Consider the following 20,007-nt stretch of genomic DNA (forward strand, 5'->3'; position numbering starts at 1 on the left):
CACTACTATCTATCTGGCCTCTGAACAGGATGTTGTTTTTTTGTTTTGTTTTGATGAAACTATCTAGCCAGTATTCAGGAGGCCAAAGAACACCTCTAGCAATAGGTAGATAATTCAATGCAGTGGTGTCAACTTACAGTAGTGTTTGGGCCTCCTGATGCAAGGGATTAACTGGACCATCTCTGTGGTATTTGGGAAACTCCAGAGCCAAACCTAGTAACCCATGTATAGAATTTCAAATTCACATTTAACACATTATGAATAATAGATACAATTCCCTTAATAATTTTTAAAACTAACTAAAGCATAAATATTTAACATTAATAGAACACATTTGTCCTTTTAAAATGGTTAATTGAGTATTTTATGTCTTACTTATTCAAAAGAATAATTAGGCTTTTCTACATAGGTATATGAAAGATTTGGGAAAAAGTAAATAGATAAAGACAAGTATAAAGGGAAATGATAAGATTAGATAAAATATATGTATATATACACACATAAATACACATATGTATTTATACATTTGCTTTGTTTCTTGGCCATACTTAATGATTCTAAGATTTATTCCTCACTCTGAACTTAGGGATTATTCTTAGTGGTGCTGAGAGGACCATAAGGGATTCCAGAGATCCAATCAGAATCTAGTTCAGCTGAATGAAAGGCAAAAGCCTTACCTGCTGTACTGTCACGCTGGTCCCAACCATTATGAATTGTCTTTGGTGTGATTTTAACTGAGATCCAACTACATCCAACTACCATTTAACATGGTAAGCCACTATCTATTGTCACAATGGAATAAAACAAAAATAAATCTCAGTGATGATAAATTTATATGTTTTTATTAGATATTTACTATTTAGTCACATAGAAATAATTGAAAAAATATGGCTTTTTCACTTTAGTATAGCTAAGAACTTGTCAATCTTCATACTTTTTCTTTTTGAAGTATTCAAGGATTACTCATTTTTCTATGCTCAGAGATCACCCCTGGAAGGCTCAAAGTACCATATGCATTACAGGAAAAGAACTAGGGTCAGCTACCTGCAAGAAAATGCCCTACCTATTCTATTATTTCATTGGCTCGCCTTCCTTTATATTTTAAATAAAAACTTATAAATTTATATTAATAAGTTATTTTAATATTGCCAAAAATGGAAAGGTAGACCATAATTTTCCATCGATAAAAACTTAACTATGCCTAGCATCAAACAAAATGATAGTAATCAATCAGAGCAAACTAAGATTTTGTACAATAAACTTTATTTGATTTTGAGCATAAACATTATATAGTTTGATGAAAGAGGAGGTAGAAGATTTAACTTTCCTAAACTTCATTAATCTCCACCCAGTTATAAGGTTTTAAAGTTTCTATGTACTCCTAAGTACTTTACTTAGAATTCTCATTTTTTTGTCCTCCCATTCACAATACAGACCAGGCAAAGGGCGTGGGTTGAGGTGTATATGCGGTGCATTTACTGTACCTCCTCTTTCTATACAGTCAGTGTAAAGAACACAGCTTGTGGTAAGCATTGGAAGGCCAGAATTCTCATTTTTATTCTTACACATAGAATTCTCTTTTGTCTGTTTAAGAATTTCAGTTGCTTTATTATATTCTTTGTAACAAGTTTAAATATTGTATTTAATTCTCTAAAAGGACCAGAGCATAGTACAGTGAGTATGGTGTTTGCCTTGCATGTATCCAACCTAAGTTAGGTCCCCATCAACTCATATGGTCCCCTGAATCTGCCAGCAGTAATTTTTGAGTGCAAAGATAGGAGTAAAACCCCAGACCCCAAATCAAAACAAAACAAAATTCCTAAGAATATTTTAAAATTAAATAAATATAAACTTAAAATTAATTTTTATAAAATACATCTACAAAACAATCTGCCTGTCAAATAATAAAGTAAAATAAAATGTGAACTTAAGTTGGGAAATGTCTCCACAAAAGAAATTTTGACAAGACATCTCTCCACCAAGAATTTGAATTCTCCCATTTTATTAATATAAAAACCTAATTAATCTGAATACTTTGAAATACTTGCTTTATTGAAAATTATAAAACCATCTGAAGCATAAAATGAAACCACATGACATGACATGACCTTAAATATTTGAGATTTTTTCATAAGGAAGGGAACAAAGGATTTATTTCTCTGACAACAAAAATATTAGATTAATTTTCCCCATTTTCTCATTCGCAGCTCTATATCTTTCTCCATTCCCTATCACTTCTTTCTCAATTATTTGAGTTACTGTATCACTAAACTCACAATGTATCCCTTGCCCAGACTTCAAAGCAATATTCAAAGATGAAAGGCTTCATGCCCTCTCCAAGAGCAAACAGCAAACAGTCTCTGAAACGATGACATGAGTAAATGATAAATACCCTAACACAAAAAAGCTATTTTTTTAGATGAGGCTACCCACCATAAGTAAACCTTTGTTGCTCTATCTGTGAACTAAACTAACGGATCTGTCCTCCCATTGAAAGGCTCTCCTAGTAGACGGACTGACTACCCAAGTTGCTGACACTGTTGCTCTGAACAAAGAATCTGTCTGAGCCTTGATCCACTCAGCTCAGTACAGACCAAGTTCAACTCAGCCATCTATCAAGGAACTGGAATGTGAAGCAAGCAAATACCTATGTCTGCTAAAGAAAAGAAAAGCTAGGTCACTGACTCTTCCCAGTAAGAAGGAAATTCTTAACTTCAAAAAAGCAGCAGCATCTTTTTCCAAGTCTGCACTGTATAATGGGTAGATTTTCAGCAAGTGCTACTTTAAAGACAAATGATGCTTTTATCTTGCATTCTTCCACCCCCTGGTCGTGAGAGTTTACGTTAAAGCCACTTAACCTGCTGGAGTGTAGCCTGGTAGATTACCCTTGTATGATTCAAGTACATTTACCTGATCATGTGACTGGGGGAGACAGCAAAAAAAAATTTTTAGAAAATGCGGTTGACTTTGAAGGGATTGTCAATAATTTCGGAAGCCTCCCAAAGACCTTTATGTTCTGGCCCTTAGAATGAGAAAAGATAAAGAGTGAATGATGGATTAGATGTCCTGTATTTCTAGTTTTTTTGCTGGTTTCATCTTATTCAATTACAAGTTCTAAAGTCAACCATTTGTTGAAAAAAGTTGTGAAGGGATGAAAATGTCTATCTCAGTGGCAACTAGCTTTGGAGTTAAATATTCAATGGAATTTTAAGATAAGGCTTCATCAGGTAAAGTGAAACAATTCTCTTTTGAACTGAAACTGAAAGGCTCTAAAAAGTTTTAGGATCATTTTTTTAAAATCAGAAATCTTAAATGTCAACAAATTGAACTTTATGCCAAATAATTAATTGACCAAACTAATATGAGGATAAAAATATTTTTGGTTTCTCAAGTACATTTTAGTTCCAAGAAGGAATTCTTTTTTCATGTGCCACCCTCAGAGAACTATTAATTTTGGTTTTGGTTTCAGAAATTTGCTTTCTTTATACTTGTAATCTCAGTTTCGAGTGAGGGCAAAAGGTGGGATATGATGAAAATGGCAGGATATCAAAGAATTTAATTTCCAAACCAAGCCACACCACTCAATATGAAATTAAGTACTAAGCTTTTTAGTGTCAAGAGTTGATAGCAAGTAATTTTAATGTCGACCACAGAGCCTTTTACAAAACCAAAACTATGCAAGTGTATTGATTTGAAAAGAAATTTTAAATGTTCTGATTAACTAATTCAAAGTATATCTAATTATATGGAATTTCAACTTACCAAAATTTTGCTATTTTTTTAATCTAAATTTAACAAATAAAGCAGTGGATACTAACTACTATAAAATCAATTGTTTAGGACTTTTTGTCACAAATTCTAATGTAAACTTATTTTGTAGTAATATATAGTTGAAACTAAAAGCCCATATTTAACCATGTCAATTTACACTTCAATAATTGATGTTTAAAGTTCAGATTACAGTGTCAAATTGATGACTAATGAAACTCTTGCCAAATAAATGGGAGCTTATTTTTTTAAAAAAAAATAAAATATTTATTTAAACACCATAATTACAAGCATTTTTGTAGTTGGGTTTCAGTCATAAACAAAATACCCCACTTCAACAGTGCAGCATTTTCACCACCAATACCCCATCCTCCTCCACACCTGCCTTTATTTGAGATGGGCATTCTACTTTTCTCATTCTTTAACAGTGTCATGCTAGTTGTTAGTGTAGTTATTTCCCCAACAGCATTCATCACTTTTTGTGGTGAGTTTCAAATTGTGAGCCAGTCCTTCTGGACCTTACAGCTTAACTCAATTGTCTCTGGGCCTTATTACAATGGTGTCTTTAATTTTTCTTTAAACCCATAGATGAGTGAGACTATTCTGTGTCTATCTCTCTCCCTCTGACTCATTTCATTCAAACATAATAGATTCCTTATACATCGACTTATAGAAAATTTTCATGACTTCATCATTTCTGGTGGCTGCATAATATTCCATTGTGTACATGTAGCACAGTTCCTTTAATCATTCTTCTGTTGAAGGGCATTCTTGGTTGTTTCCAGAGTCTGGCTATTGTAAATAGCACTGCAATGAACACAGGTGTGAGGAAGGGATTTTGAATTGTATTTTTGTGTTCCTAGGATATATCTCTAGGAGTGGTATAGCTGGATCCTATGGGAGCTCAATTTTCAGTTTTTTTGAGGAATCTCCATATTGTTTTCCATAAAGGCTGAAATAGGTGGCATTCTGACCAGCAGTGAATAAGGGTTCCTTTCTCTCCACATCCTACCAGCACTGATTGTTCTTGCTCTTTGTGATGTGTGTCAGTTTCTGTGGTGTGAAATGGTACCTCATTGTTGTTTTAATTTGCATCTTCCTGATGATTAGTGATGTGGAGCATTTTTTCATGTGTCTTTGGCCATTTGTATTTCTTTGTTGAGGAAGTGTCTGTTTATTTTTTCTCCCCATTTTTGATGGGGCTATATGTTTTTTTCTTTTTAAGTTCTGTCAGTACCTTGTTTATTTTTGATATTAACCCCTTGTCTGATGGGTATTAGGTGTAAATGGGAGCTTAGTAGAGGCTCTTAATTTAAGGTATTTATAAATGTACTTTTTAAATTTTTATTTAATTCATTGTGATTTTCAAAGTTATTCAGAGTAGGGTTTTAAACATACAGTGTTTCAGGAACAATTTCACCAACAGTGTCAACCTTCTTCCACCAATATTCTCAAAGTTTATCCATGCTACCCCACCCAGTCTGCCATCATAACCAGGCCCATTTTTTATTTTTGTTATTAGTTTGGGTTTATTGATGCCATTGTTGTTGACTTTAGCTGGGATTTTTAGTTTTGTCCTTTCTTAACACCACCAATGTACTTGAAACTACTTGGCCCCTATCCTCCATCCTCTCAAATTTGTCTTTTCTTCTCCTCACTTCATTCTGGGGCCTAGAGTGTTCTTGAAAACCTCCATTTAAAATGTTAAATTTCTTCATGCAGGTATTCTAAGTACCACATATAATGATAACATCCTGTACTTATTCTTCTTCCATTTAACATAATATCTTCCAGTTCCATCCAGGTTGCGCAAATTGCATGATTGCATCATTCCTTATACCAATGTAGTATTTTATTGTATATATGTACCACATCTTCATGATCCACTCATCTGTTGTTGCATATCTAGGTTGATCCAACTCTTTTTCTTTGGGGGAACACGCCCGTTTGATGCTCAGGGCTAAGCGCTCAGAAATCGCCCCTGACTTGGGGGGACCATATGGGACAATGGGGAATCGAACTGCGGTCCTTCCTTCGCTAGCGCTTGCAAGGCAGACACCTTACTTCTAGCGCCACCTCACCGGCTCCTACAGATAAAACTGATTGTTTTGTTTGTTTATTGTTTGTTTTGTTTTTTGGGTCACACACGGCAGTGCTCAGGGGTTACTCCTGGCTCCACACTCAGGCTTGGGGGACCATATGAGATGCCAGGATTCGAACCAATGACCTTTTGCATGAAAGGCTAATGTCTTACCTCCATGCTATCTCTCCAGCCTCTTGATCCAATTCTTGTTATGAGTGCTGCAATGCATAGTAATGTGCATACAACTTTTGGAATAATGTTCTACTGTCATAGAGATAGATAACCAAAAGTGGGATTGCTAGGTTATATGGCAATTCAAATCTGAGTTTACTAAGAACCCTCCCTACTTTTTTTTTCATACAAATTGCGCAAGGCAGCATTCCTACCAGCAGTGGATAAGAGTTCCTTTTTCACCACATTCCCACCAACACAAATTCTTCTCAATATTTCTATATGTACTATTCTTACTGGTAGATGGTATCTAATTGTTTTATTTATTTGTAATTTCCTAATTATAAGTGATGCTGAGATTTTTTCATGTGGCTGTTCGCCATCTGTTGTATCTTCCTCAGTGCAGTGTCTGCTTATTTCCTCTTCCCATTTTTTTTTTTTTTTGGTTTTTGGGCCACACCCTGTGAGGCTCAGGGGTTACTCCTGGCTATGCGCTCAGAAGTTGCTCCTGGCTTCTTGGGGGACCATATGGGACGCCGGGGGATCAAACCGCGGTCCGTCCTAGGCTAGCGCAGGCACCTTACCTCCAGCGCCACCGCCCGGCCCCGCTCTTCCCATTTTTAATGGAGTATATAGGTTATATGGGATAAGGCTTTGTGAGTACTTTGATTCTAGATATCAACACTTTATATGATGTGTTGAGTGCATTTAATATCTTAGCAGTGGAATTCAAAGAATCACTAAGAAATTCAGAAATCCATAGATGACCAATTCACACAACTCAAAGATAATGAGAGTTTCCATAAAAATGTAACTAAAGAAACAAAAAACAAGTTAGAAAGCCATAGTAGCAGAATTACACACGTAAAGAATCATATAGATGAACTTGAAGACAAAATATAAGCCAGAAACAACAAAGAACTCAATGAAGAATCGAGTGACAAAGCATTAGAAGAAAATGTAAGGTACTCAAGACCAAACAGTTATAAGACCACTAAGTAATAAACTAGACACAGAGGGGACCACTCATTCTAGCAGCCCCTGGGGTGAGAGTGGAGGATATGGGAGGCAGGATGGGAGCAGAGGTGGGTAAGGACAATTCGGTGGTGAGAATTCCCCTGATTCAATGTTAATATGTACCTGGAATATTACTGTGAACGATATGTAAGCCACTATGATTAAAATAAATTATATTATTAAAAAAAGAAAATGTAAGGTACTTAATGAACAAAGACAAAAGAAATAATTTATGAATTTTAGGAATATCAGAAGGGGAATAAAAAGAAGAAAGGGGAAGAACAAGTAGCGAGGTAAATAATAACAGAAAAATTATCCACCTTCTGGAAAGAGGCACCAGTGCAAATACAAGACGCAAAGAGTTCCAAATAAAATAGACCCTAATAGACCAACAGCAAGATATAGTGTAATCCAAATGGAAAAAAGGAAATAAAAAAGAAAAGAAAAAGCTGAAATCTTTAAAGCAATAAGGGAGACAAAAACTTCAAGTACAAAGGAAAGAACATAAGAATCAAAGTAGATCTCCCATTTTAAGCCTTCAAGCAAGAAGACAGTGGAATGATATATTTAAATTATTGAATAAAAGATACTTCCAACCTATAATTAATAACTTACTAAATTCTCATTTACATGTGAGGAAGGAGGGGTAAAAATATTCTCAGATGAAAAAATACCCACACTATTTGCCCTAGTCAAACTGACTCTAAATAAAATACTTAGAGCTGAATTACACAACCCAAACACTCAACTGTAACAATAACAACCTTACACAATGTATGAATATGTTCCTTAAGTGTCAACATACTAAATTCCCCCATTAAAAGACAGAGTAGAGTGTTGGATCGGTGCACATGGAACCTTATCTAGAATAAGGTTCTAACTTGCATAAAGTCACAAATATAAGAATTATATCAGGCATCCTATCAGACCACATGCAACAGAAATTAAGATTGATTAAGATTGACTGTAAAAATGATGTGGAGAAAATCTAACACCTGGATATTAAATAACAAGCTGCTCAACAATAGTTACATCAAAGAGGAAATAAAGGAAGAAATGAAATAATTCCTTGAGACAAATGACAGTGAAGAAACAAATTGTCAAAACTGTGGAACACAGCAATATCATTAATTAGAGGTAAAATCTTAGCTATACAGGCCTTTGTTAGGAAAGAGAAAAATGACAAAATCAACAGCTTAAAAGAACACCTTAGGTAGTTGAAAAAACAACAACAAAGAAATCCAAATACAAGTAGAAGATAAGAAATAATAAAAAACAGAACATGAATAAACCACATAGATATAATGAAAACAATACAAAAAAATCAATAAGACCAGGTGCTGGTTTTTGAAAGAATAAACAAGATAGATAAACCATTAGCAATCTTCACAAAGGAAAAAAAAAGGAAAAACGCCCAAATAAATTCTACCATAAATGAAAGGGGAGAGATTACAACTAACCTCAAGAAATCCAAGACATCGTAACGGCATACTATGAACAACTATCCTCAATTAAGTTAGAGAACACAGAAGAAATTGACAGATTTCTGTAAAATTATCATCTTCCAAGATTTATTAATGGGGATGTAGAAAATCTTAACAGGCCAATCACATCTAAGGAAATCGAAGCAGTAATTAAGAAAGTCCCCAAGAACAGAAGTCCTAGACCATATGGTTTTACAGGTACATTCTATCAAATATTTGTAGAATTACTACCTTTGATCTTCAGGCTCTTCCAAAACATCATAAAGGGAGGAATCCTCCCTAAGTCTTTTTATCAGGCTAATATCACACTCATTTCCAAAGATGGCAAAGACATGGCTAAGAAAGAAAACTACCGACCAATCTCACTATTGAACATAAATGCAAAAATCCTCAACAAAATCTTAGCAACACAAATCAAACCAAACTAAATCATAAAGATTATATACCACAAACAAGTTGGTTTCATTCCAGTGATGCAAGGATGATTCAACATATGCAAATCAATCAAAATCATAAACCACATCAACAATAAGAAAGACACAAACCACATGATCATATCAATCGATGTAGAGAAGGCATTTGACAAAATCTAACACCCATTCATGATGAAAACACTCAGATAAATAGGGTTTTAAGGAACCCTCCTCAAGATAGTAACAGCTATCTATAAAAAGACCACAGTCAACATTATCCTTATTTTGTAATTTGTTTTTCTTTTCTTTGCCTTTTCCCCCTGTGCTTTGATTCGTCTTTATTTCAGGACCGTGGTTAGTGTTCAGTTGTTGTCAGTATTGCTGTGGTGCTTTTCAGGTTTTTTGTTTGTTTGTTTGCTTTTGTTTTGTTTGGGGGAGGTTGATTTTTCTTGTATTATTTTTATGTTTTCCTTCCTTTTCCCCTTTCTTTTTTTAAACTGATATTTATAGTCTCTAGAAAGATTCCTCCCATTTTTTGCTTATTTTAATTTTTGCTGCCCCTTCTTTCTTTTTCTTTTTTTTTTTCTTACCTTCAAACAGAACCACATAACTTGAACCATCTTGTTCTGCCTCACAAATTGAGAGGGAAATAATGGAGGGCACCAAGACCAAACAGTCATATGAATATTGAGTAGAAATAAAAAATGATCAGACTTGAACACCAAATTCAAAGCCAACTACAACAGAAACAATACCCAATCTACAACAGGCTAGACACAGAGGGGACCACATATACTAGCAGCCCGGGGGAGGGCAAAAGAGGGATAATATGGGATGCATGCTGGGAATAGGGGTGGAGGGAGGACAGCATTGGTGGTGGGAATGCCCCTGATTCAATGTCGCTATGTACCTGAAATACTACTGTGAGTGATTTGTAGTCCACTTTGGTCAAAATAAAAATGATTAATAAAAAATGGTGAAAAATTGAAAGCATTTTTACTAAGGTCATGTACTAGGCAAGGCTGTCCACTGCATCCACTCTTTTTCAACATAGTATTAGAATCCAAATAGGGAAAGAGGAAGTTAAACTATCTCTTTCTGCAGATGATATGATGATATACATCGCAAACCTTAAAGACTCCACAGTAAAACTCTTAGCAGCAATAAATCAATACAGCAAAGTGGCAGGCTGTAAAATCAATACACAAAAGACAGTAGCATTCCTCTATACATATAATGAATCAGAGGAGAAAAAGATTAAGGAATAGATACCATTTAAAATAGTATCTAAAAATATCAAGTACCTATAAATCAACCTAACAAAAGAAGTAAAAGACCTATACCATGAAAACTTAAAAAAACTTTAGAAAGAAATTGAAGAGGACCTAAGGAATTGGGAGAGCATCCCATGCTCATGGGCAGAAGAATCAACATAATCAAATTGACTATCTTATCTAAACTATTACACAGATACATTGCAATTTGAATCCAAAAACAGACATCATTTTTAGAGACTTAGAACAATCAAATATAAAATTCATATGGAACAAGAGATCCAATTTAGCCAAATTCAAGAAACTGGGTGGCATTTTTTTTACCTAACCTGAAGCTTTACTATAAAGCTGTAGTGATCAAAACAGCACAATACTGAAACAAAGACAGAATCTCAGACTAATGGGTCAGGATATAATAAACAATGACATACCCCAAATACATAGTCAACTAATATTTGACGAAGGTGTCAAGAATTTGAAATGGAACAAAAAGTCAACAAATAGTGTTGGAACAACTGGATAACCACCTGTAAGAAACTGAATATTGATCCATGGGGCTGGAGCAGTGGCACAATGGTAGGGTGTTTGTCTTGCATGTGGCTGACCTAGGACAGACAGTGGTTTAATTCACTGGCATCCCATTTGGTCCCCCAAGCCAGGAGTGATTTCTGATTGCATAGAAAGGAGTAACCCCTGAGAGTTACTGGGTGTGGCCTAATAAACAAGAAACCTCCGTACCTCATACCTTACCGAAAAACTCAACTAAAAATGGGTTAAAGAGCTTCAAATTAGACTCAAATCTATTAAGTTCTTTGAGAAAAAAAGTGCAGAAAACTTCAAGACATACTTCAAAAAAAATCTTTGATGATAGAATGACAATAGCAAGAGCTATAGCATCAAACCTCAATAAATGGGACTACATTAAACTAAAAAGTTTGTATGGTAAAAGAAAAACTGGTTAAAAGTAAAAGACAGGGTCCGGAGAGATAGCACAGCGGCATTTGCTTTGCAAGCAGTCGATCCAGGACCAAAGGTGGTTGGTTCGAATCCCGGAGTCCCATATGGTCCCCCGTGCCTGCCAGGAGCTATTTCTGAGCAGACAGCAAAAAGTAACCCCTGAGCAACACCGGGTGTGGCCCAAAAACAAAAACAAAAAAAGTAAAAGACAAACTCAAAATCAGAACTTAGAGATTTTATAACCTATCATTCTTTCCCCCAAATACATAAGCAATATAATATGGCACCATTCCCTTTTGCAAAGGCACACTGAAAAGTGGGAAATGTAAATGTATAGAAACAAGCTCTTATCTACTATAAATTTTATAATACAGGGTTAACTCAAACTCTGAATATTTGTCATTGGGATTCAGCTTAGACTCCATGTGAACAGGCTATGACAATCCATTCCTAACCCCAGATCCCAACCATAGAACTGACACAGTTCCTTGCAACAGCACCAGGAACCAAACTCCCTCCCTGAGGAGTGCCTAATACAGCTCTGGCACCAACTTGCTCCAGGTTGACATGACAACCTGACAATGAGGAAAGTTTAAGAACAGGTTGCTCTACCTCACCACCTAATGGTAAGATGAAAATATAAGACAGTCTATCCTTTAATCTGTGCAAAAACCTAGATCACTAATTACAGAAAACTGACATTGACAATTGTGACTGAGCAGAACTGTTTCTGAGACCAATAGAAAGACCCTAACCTAGCTTTGGCCTAGGGTATGTACCAAAAACCAAGATATCTAATTCCAGAAGTCTAACTTCAATCATCACAACTGAGCTGAACTTCAGGAACCATAAGTAAAGACTTTATCCTAGGCTTCATCCTAGGATCTGTGTAAAAACCAAGATTATTAATTACAGAAGATCGACAAAAAAAACAAACAAACAAAAAAAAAACATGATATAGCAGACCTTCTGGAACTATAAAGGAACTATAAAGAAAGACACTATCCTAGACCTCATTGTAGGATTTGTTCAAATAACAAGATCTCTAAAAAAAAAAAAAAAAAAAAAAAAAAAAGATCTCTAATGACAGAGGACTGATTTGGTGACCACAACTGAGCAGAACATTTCTTGACACCATAAAAAGACCTTGGGGTTCAACATTGAGCATGTCTGGAGCCTGTAGTTTTTCCCATATATTATGCTTCAAGGTTGGCGAAACTCTGCATCTCTTAGGACAAGGGAATTCCCTTTCTAATTTCCCCACTACTTACAGTGCCTGTGCAACACACACACACACACACACACACACACACACACACACACACACACAAAACCTGGCTACACCAGCCCTCCTTCTTTCTTTCTTTCTTTCTTTCTTTCTTTCTTTCTTTCTTTCTTTCTTTCTTTCTTTCTTTCTTTCTTTCTTTCTTTCTTTCTTTCTTTCTTTCTTTCTTTCTTTCTTTCTTTCTTTCTTTCTTTCTTCTTTCTTTCTTTCTTTCTTTCTTTTTTCTTTCTTTATCTTCTTTTTTCTCTATCTTTCTTTCTTTCTTCTTTCTTTTATGTTGCTTTTTAGTTGTTGTTTATTGTTGTTGCTGTGTTTTGCCATTGCTTGGTTTGTTATTTTGTTTTCTTTTTCCTTTCTTCTTTTAAAATGGTATTGTTATCTACTAGATGAAATCCTTCCAGCATTGTTGTTTTTTCGCCAACAGAAGCACTTAAATAATCAAGAAGAACTTGAATCATCTTGTTCTGACTCATAAATTCAGGGAAAAATTTAAAAAGGAGAGGCACCAGGAGCAAACAGTAGCATGAATACTGAGTGGAAATAAAAATGATCAGACCTAAATACCAAACTCAAAGTCAACAACAACAGAATAAAGATTTCCAATTTACAACAAGTTATATACTAAAGGGACCTGTTATACTAGCAGGCCACAAGGCAAAAGGGAGAGGTGTGAGATGCATGCCTGGAAAAGAGGTGGAAAGAGTATAACACTGGTGGTGGATCTTATATATAACTTGTATTTCACATTGATCACAATAAAAATTAAAAAAATAACTAGAAGACAGCTAAAGGAATGTAAAAACTTTTGCACTCGACATATCAGATAAAGGGGTTGATATCTAGGATATACAAAGCACTCAGAAAGATTAGCTCCACAAAACGTAATAAAGCCATAGAAAAATGGGGATAGTAAATAAATAGATACTTTAAGAAAGACCAACATATGGTCAATAGACAAAAAAACATGTTCCCCACAGATCATCATTAGAAAAATCCAAATCAAGACAAAAATGAGGTACCACCTTACACCAATAAGATGACATACATCAAAAATAATGAAACCAATCTCTTGGTGGGAATGTGGCAAGAAAAGGACTCTCATCTACTGCTAGTGGGAATGCTGCCTGGTCTAACCCCTATGGAAAACAGTATGGATGATGCTCAGTAAACTGAGAATTGAGCTACCATATGACTGAGCAATTCTGCTCCAGAGTATCTATCTTCAAGATAGTAAGCATTTATCCAAAAGTATGTATTCACACCACTATTCATTGCAACACTCAACACAGTAGCCAAGACTTGGAATCAACCTATGTGTCCAACGATAGATGTGTGGATCATAAATATGTGGTACTTATACATATGTAATACTATATAGCAGTTAAAATGAGACAATTATGCAATTTACAGCAACATGGATGGAACTAGAAAATATTATGTTAAATAAAGTAAGCCAGAAGAAGAAGGATAAATACAGAATAATAGCACTTATTTGAGGTACCTAGAATATATACCATATACATACTCCATGAAGTAACACAACAGTCTAAATGGAAGAAACTCCAAACACTATAGGTACCAGGGTATAGTGTGTAGAGAAGCAATCAAATCAAGCAGAAGAGGGGAAACACAAAGCCTTGACTATCGTTTATACCATAATGAAACCAGCAACAAAGGAAACAGTGGTTTAGAGAAAACAGGTGTTCATTCAACCTCTCACTACAAAGGCCTATTATAATGTTCTAATGTATTTATCCACAGAACCAGTGCAGAACATGAGTGGAAGACAGGGACTCCCACTGCAGTGCTTGCTATCAATATGTTCTAATGCCTTAATTTTATTAGGTATAAATAATTCTTCAGTTTCTTTGTCCACACTGGTTCTTGAAGACATTGGGTAGACACCTTAATTTTACAACCTGGCACTCAATTATACTAGACTCTATATACAGTACTCATTATGACAATGACTTGATAAAATACTCCAATTTACCCATTTCCTTTTGATTATGTCTTCTATTAGGACCTAAAAGCATCTGACCATTGAGACCACTGGAACAGTCAACCACATACTTATGTTACAGGTCCCACTCATCCAGTACTTTTATGCAAATTATTGTTATCCCATTTCCTCTTGTTTTATTTCTTTTTTATTATTTTTCTTTTTTCTTTTTTTATTTTTTTCAGCTTTCTTTTTTTTAATAAATTTTTTATTTAAACACCTTGACTACATACATGATTGTGTTGTTTGGGTTTCAGTCATGTAAAGAACACCATCCATCACCAGTGCAACATTCCCATCACCAATGTCCCAAATCTCCCTCCTCCTCACTCAACCCCCACCTGTACTCTAGACAGGCTTTCTATTTACTTCATACATTCTCATTATTAGGATAGTTTGAACTGTAATTATTTCTCTAACAAAACCCATCCCTATTTGTGGTGAGCTTCATGAGGTGAGCTGTAACTTCATTCAATTATTTCTTAAGTGTTCAGATCTATCCTATGAGGGTCAGGCCTCCAACAATAACATGAATATATCTTTAATCTCTTTCTATAAGTGGGCATGAGTTTGTATAGAATGAACTCCTCTTTGTCTTCCCAACCTATACTGCCAACAATCCATGCCTATATTGTATATAGCCCATTGTATATATAATAATTCTCCACCCCCTTCAAGAAATACAAGAGAAAACAAGGAAATAAATGAAGGCATAAACTGCTCTTAGATTGGAAGGATCAACGGTATTAAAATGACAATTTTAATGATGTACATGGAAACTATTATGCTGAATGAAATAATTCAGAGGAAGAGAGACATAGAAAAGTCTCACTTATCTGTGGGATTTAAGAAAAATAGAAGACATTATTGTAATAATATCCAGAGACAATAGAGATGAGGGCTGGAAGGATCAGCCCACGATATAAAGCTTACCACAAAGAGTGGTGAGTTTAGTTAGAGAAATAATGACACTAACAATTATCATGACAATGGCAATGAGTGAGATAAGTATAATGCTTTTCTTGAATACAGGAAGGGGGTAGGGAAGTAGGAAGATAGTGGTAGGAATGTTGCACTGGTAAAAGGGGTGTGCTCTCTTTATGACTGAAACCCAACTACAAAGATGTTAGTAACCATGGTACAGCTATTATTACTTGAAAATTGTATTACAAAGCAATAGTTGTCAAAACAGCATGGTATTGGAATAAAGACAGACTCTCAGATCAATGGAATAGACGTGACTATCTAGAAAACAAAGACCATACATACAACCAATTAATCTTTGATAAAGGGGCAAATAAAGCTAAATGAAGAAAGGAAACATTCTTCAACAAGTGGTGTTTGGACAACTCGTCAAGTGCATACAAAAAATGAATTCAGACTTCTCATTAACACTATGCACAAAGGACAAATCAAAATTGATTAAAGTTTTTTATATTAGATCTCAAACATTAAGGCATATAGAAAAAAAACAGACAAAATGTTTTATGGCACTGAGACTAAAGGCATCTTCAAAGAGAAACTACCACTGTCCAAACAAGTGGAAGCAAAGGTAAACAAATAGGACTACATTAAACAGAGATGCTTCTACACCTCAAAGGAAACAGCAGTAAGGGTACAAAGGCCACCCACAGAATGGGAGAAACAATTCACTCAAATACCATCAGATATGGAGCTATTATCTGAGTTATACAAGGTACTGACAGAACTTAACATAAAAATACAATTAACGACATCAAAAAATAGGGATAAGGGGCCAGAGTGATAGCACAGTGGTAGGGCCTTGCATGTGACCAACACAGGACTGACCTTGGTTTGAATCCCAGCATCCTATATGATCCTTTTAGCCTGCCAGGAGTGACTTCTGAGTGCAGAGCCAAGAGTAACTCTTGAGCACCACCAGGTGTGAAGCCCCCCAAAAAATGGAGAGAAGAAATAAATATATTTCCTCAAAGAATTGCAGGTGGTCCAAAGGCACATAAAAACTGTTCCATATCACTAATCATCAGAGAGATGCAAATCAAAACCACAATGATATTGGCACACATTAAATAGAACAAGAACTATCAGTTTTGGCAGGTTGCCGGGAGAAAGGAACTCTTATTAACTACTCTTCTGAACTCCATCTAGTCCAACCATTTTGTAAAACAATATGGATATTCCTCAAAAAGCTGAAAATTGAGTTCCTATATGATCCAATAGTATCACTCCTAGAAATATATATACAAAAACGTACTATGAAAATGCCCTCTGCTCATCTATGTTTATTGCAACACTATTTACAATAGCCAGAATCTAAACACATCCCAGGTGCCCAATAGATAAGTGGATAAAAAAAACTGTGGTACATTTACACAGTACTATGCAGCTTTTAGGGAAAATGAAGTCATAAAATTTACCTATGCATGAATATGGATGGAGACTATTATGCTGAGTAAAAATGAGCCAGATGAAGATGAATAGACATAGATTAGTCTCACTCATCTGTGGATGTAAGAAAAATAATATACATTATGGCAATAATATCCAGAAGCAATACAGCTGAATAAAAGGAGGACCAATTAATGACATGAGGCTTGGCACAAAGAGTGGTGAGTGCAGCTAGAGTATTAGCAATGACAACAACTACCATGACATTGATAGTGAGGGAGAAAGGCAGAATGCCTTTCTGAGAGACAGGCATGGAGTGGGGGGGGGGAGGACTATGGGGAGACATTGGTGGTAGAAAAATCTCATAGATCATACCAATCTTCACCAGTGATATTTTTTTATTTAATCACAGTGTTAAATGTTTTATTATTTTCTACCACCTGCCTACATTGCGCTCATTTTATTGGTCATTTTTCAATTTCTTAAGCTGTGCCATTAAGTTATTTATGTAAGCACTCTTCCTTTCTTATTAATGCTTGCAAAACTATGAATATTCCTAATACCACGTTTGCTGTCTCCCATAAATTCTAATAATTCATTCTCATTAGTCTTTAGGAATTTTTTTATTTCCTATCTGACCCATTGATGTTCAGTACTGAACTATTTAATTTCCAGGTGTTAAAATATTTACTCCATTTCTATTGCAATTACTTCTATTTTAAGTGCAGCATAGTCTGAGAAGAGTCATACAATTCTTGAGCTGTTGTTTATCCATGAAGCTCTCTGACCTTCCTTCAAACCTAAATTAATGACCGACTGACTGAGTGTTGTATTCTTGGTGGGGCAATAGTTTTCTGGAGTTTTATTCACTATATCCTATTGTTTCCTTTCTTTTTTAAACGTTATTGATTGATTGACTGATAGATAGATTGATTGGTTATTGAACCACGCAGCAGTGCTCAGAGGTTACTCCTGGTTCTGCACTCAGAAATCTTCACTGGCAGGCTGGGGGACCATATGGGTTGCCAGGAATCAAACTGGGTCCCTCCTGGATCGGCTGCATGCAAGGCAAACGCTCTACCGCTGTATATCTTTCCTTCCCCCTATAAGTTCCTTTCTGCATGGAGGGTAGTTGTCATAAATCTTTTGTAAATTTAAGGATGTTTCTTTGTATGTCATTTCATTTTTTGATCTTGCTGCTTTCAGCATTCTGTCTCTATCATTGGTTTGCATCATTGTGGCTAGTATTTGCCTTTGGGCATTTGTATTTGGGTCTCTTTTTGTTGATCCTCTTCAGGCATGCAAGAAGTTGGTGTAAGCACTATTCAGCTTTGGAAACTTCTTAGCAATTTATTTTGAGAATTTTTTTCCATCTTTTGTTTATTTTTATTTTAAGACCTTTAAGACTCGTTTCCATCTTCTGCTATTGTATGGAGATGTTATACAGCTCACTATTCCTATATTCAGCAGCTTTTGTTCTGCTGGTGAAGCCTTCCAGTGAGTTTTTCATTTAACCTACCAAGTTTTCAGTTCTTCCATTTATGTATTAATTTTCCTGATATATATTCTCATATTCTCTTAAATCTTATTGGCTGTCTATTCTATAAGTGGCTGATACCTAGTTGGGTATTCAGAACTAACATCTTTATTCACTATTTGTGATGTGGTTCTGCATTGCTTTCTGTGTAGCCTTGCACTGTGGTTGTATTTTTTATGTATTGTTGTAAGGCTCATTTGACTACAAGAAATGCACAGATGTAGGGTGAGTGGAGTTGCTTTGTTCTTCTCAGGGTGTATTGACTTGGGAAGAGAAATGACTCTCCTGAGTCAAAGAGGAGCCTGCTGCTGGTCTGTTTGTCTGCCTCGTTTTCTTGTGACTGTGTGTCTGGATGAAGCCTAACTGAAATGCTTGGAAGACCCCTCTCCTTGTCCTGAGTCCTGGTGATCCTCTTTTTTTTTTTTTAAGACCACACTGACCTGGAGTGAAAAATGCAGCTCTGAGTGAAATTGTAATCTGTTTCCAGTTTTTCTATCTGTTTTAGTTTATTCACTTGCTCTAGCTTCTGATCAGAGGAAGTAAGTGCCTCAGGGAGAGGCATTCCATCAATGGCCTCAAATAGCTATATTAAAAAATGCCAAACAGACTAAGACTGGATTCATCTATACAATAATCCAATTCTTTTATGAGGAGGTCATAAGTTGAATTAGCCACGCTATCACCCTCTTCCAAAAATATTGAACACCATGGGGACAAAGCAATACTACACTAGCTAGAGCATTTTCCTTTCATAAAATCTACATAGTTTTGATCTCTGGCAACTGACATGATCCTCCATCTGCCCTGTGCATCTTGGGGTGTAATCCAAAATAAATAAATTAAGATTTGAATGCTTATTTTCTATAAGGAAGTGTAACTGCCTACAGGATATGAATGAGACAACATTCCCAACAAGATCTGAAGCAGCAACATCAGAACTTTATGTACCCATAGTAGCAGAAGTGAATGGTGTCCTTCTACTTTATTTTTGGATCCTTGACTACTTGTTAGCTCATCATTGTCCCACTATTTTCAGGAAGAAGCCTGGCCTGACAGAATTCCACAGGCTTCCTTTCTCTCATGATCCACAGAACCTTGGAAGCATGCAGCACATCCTTTGGACAGTTCACCCTCTCTGATGTGTCTACTGCTTCTCTCTGGAATGCCTGACTCCATTAAATTCAGGACCCAACATCTTGGGTCCAAATTTTATTTCATTGGTAATTTAGTTGGAAATGTAGAGATAAAGAGAATCGCCATCTTTAGATGTCCTCTAGCCTATTTTGTTCTCTTTATTATAGTCTTACTTTAAGTAGCATAGTTTCTGCTGCTGGAATTCTATGATATCTTCTGATTTTCATTTTCCTAGATTGATTATCTCATGTTTTCTTCTTCCCCTATCTCTTAGAATTCTGAGAATTAGGTAGCTCTCAATTCCTAATATTTTAGACAATCTAGTATTTTCTCTCTTTTAATTATGGCAGAAAAATATTAGAACTCAATTATATCTTAAAATAATATGGTTAGAGGCCAGAGATATAGCACAGTGAGTAGGGAAGTTACTTCATAAGAAGATAACTGGAGTCTAACTCCAGCTTTTCATGTAATCTCGCATTTCCACCAAAAATGATCGTTCAGTAGAGAAT

The 20,007-nt window shown here is 35.5% G+C and overlaps 1 non-coding gene across 1 annotated transcript; it reads right to left on the minus strand.

Annotated features, from left to right (window-relative positions):
- Positions 1 to 1,409: 1,409 nt before the first annotated feature.
- Positions 1,410 to 1,542, minus strand: LOC126016617 (small nucleolar RNA SNORA51). Its single transcript, XR_007498407.1, has one exon. It is a non-coding gene; the product is annotated as a small nucleolar RNA SNORA51 (small nucleolar RNA).
- Between the last annotated feature and the right edge of the window lie 18,465 nt (positions 1,543 to 20,007).

Source organism: Suncus etruscus, chromosome 8 (assembly GCF_024139225.1).
Source record: "Suncus etruscus isolate mSunEtr1 chromosome 8, mSunEtr1.pri.cur, whole genome shotgun sequence".
Lineage (NCBI taxonomy): Eukaryota > Metazoa > Chordata > Mammalia > Eulipotyphla > Soricidae > Suncus > Suncus etruscus.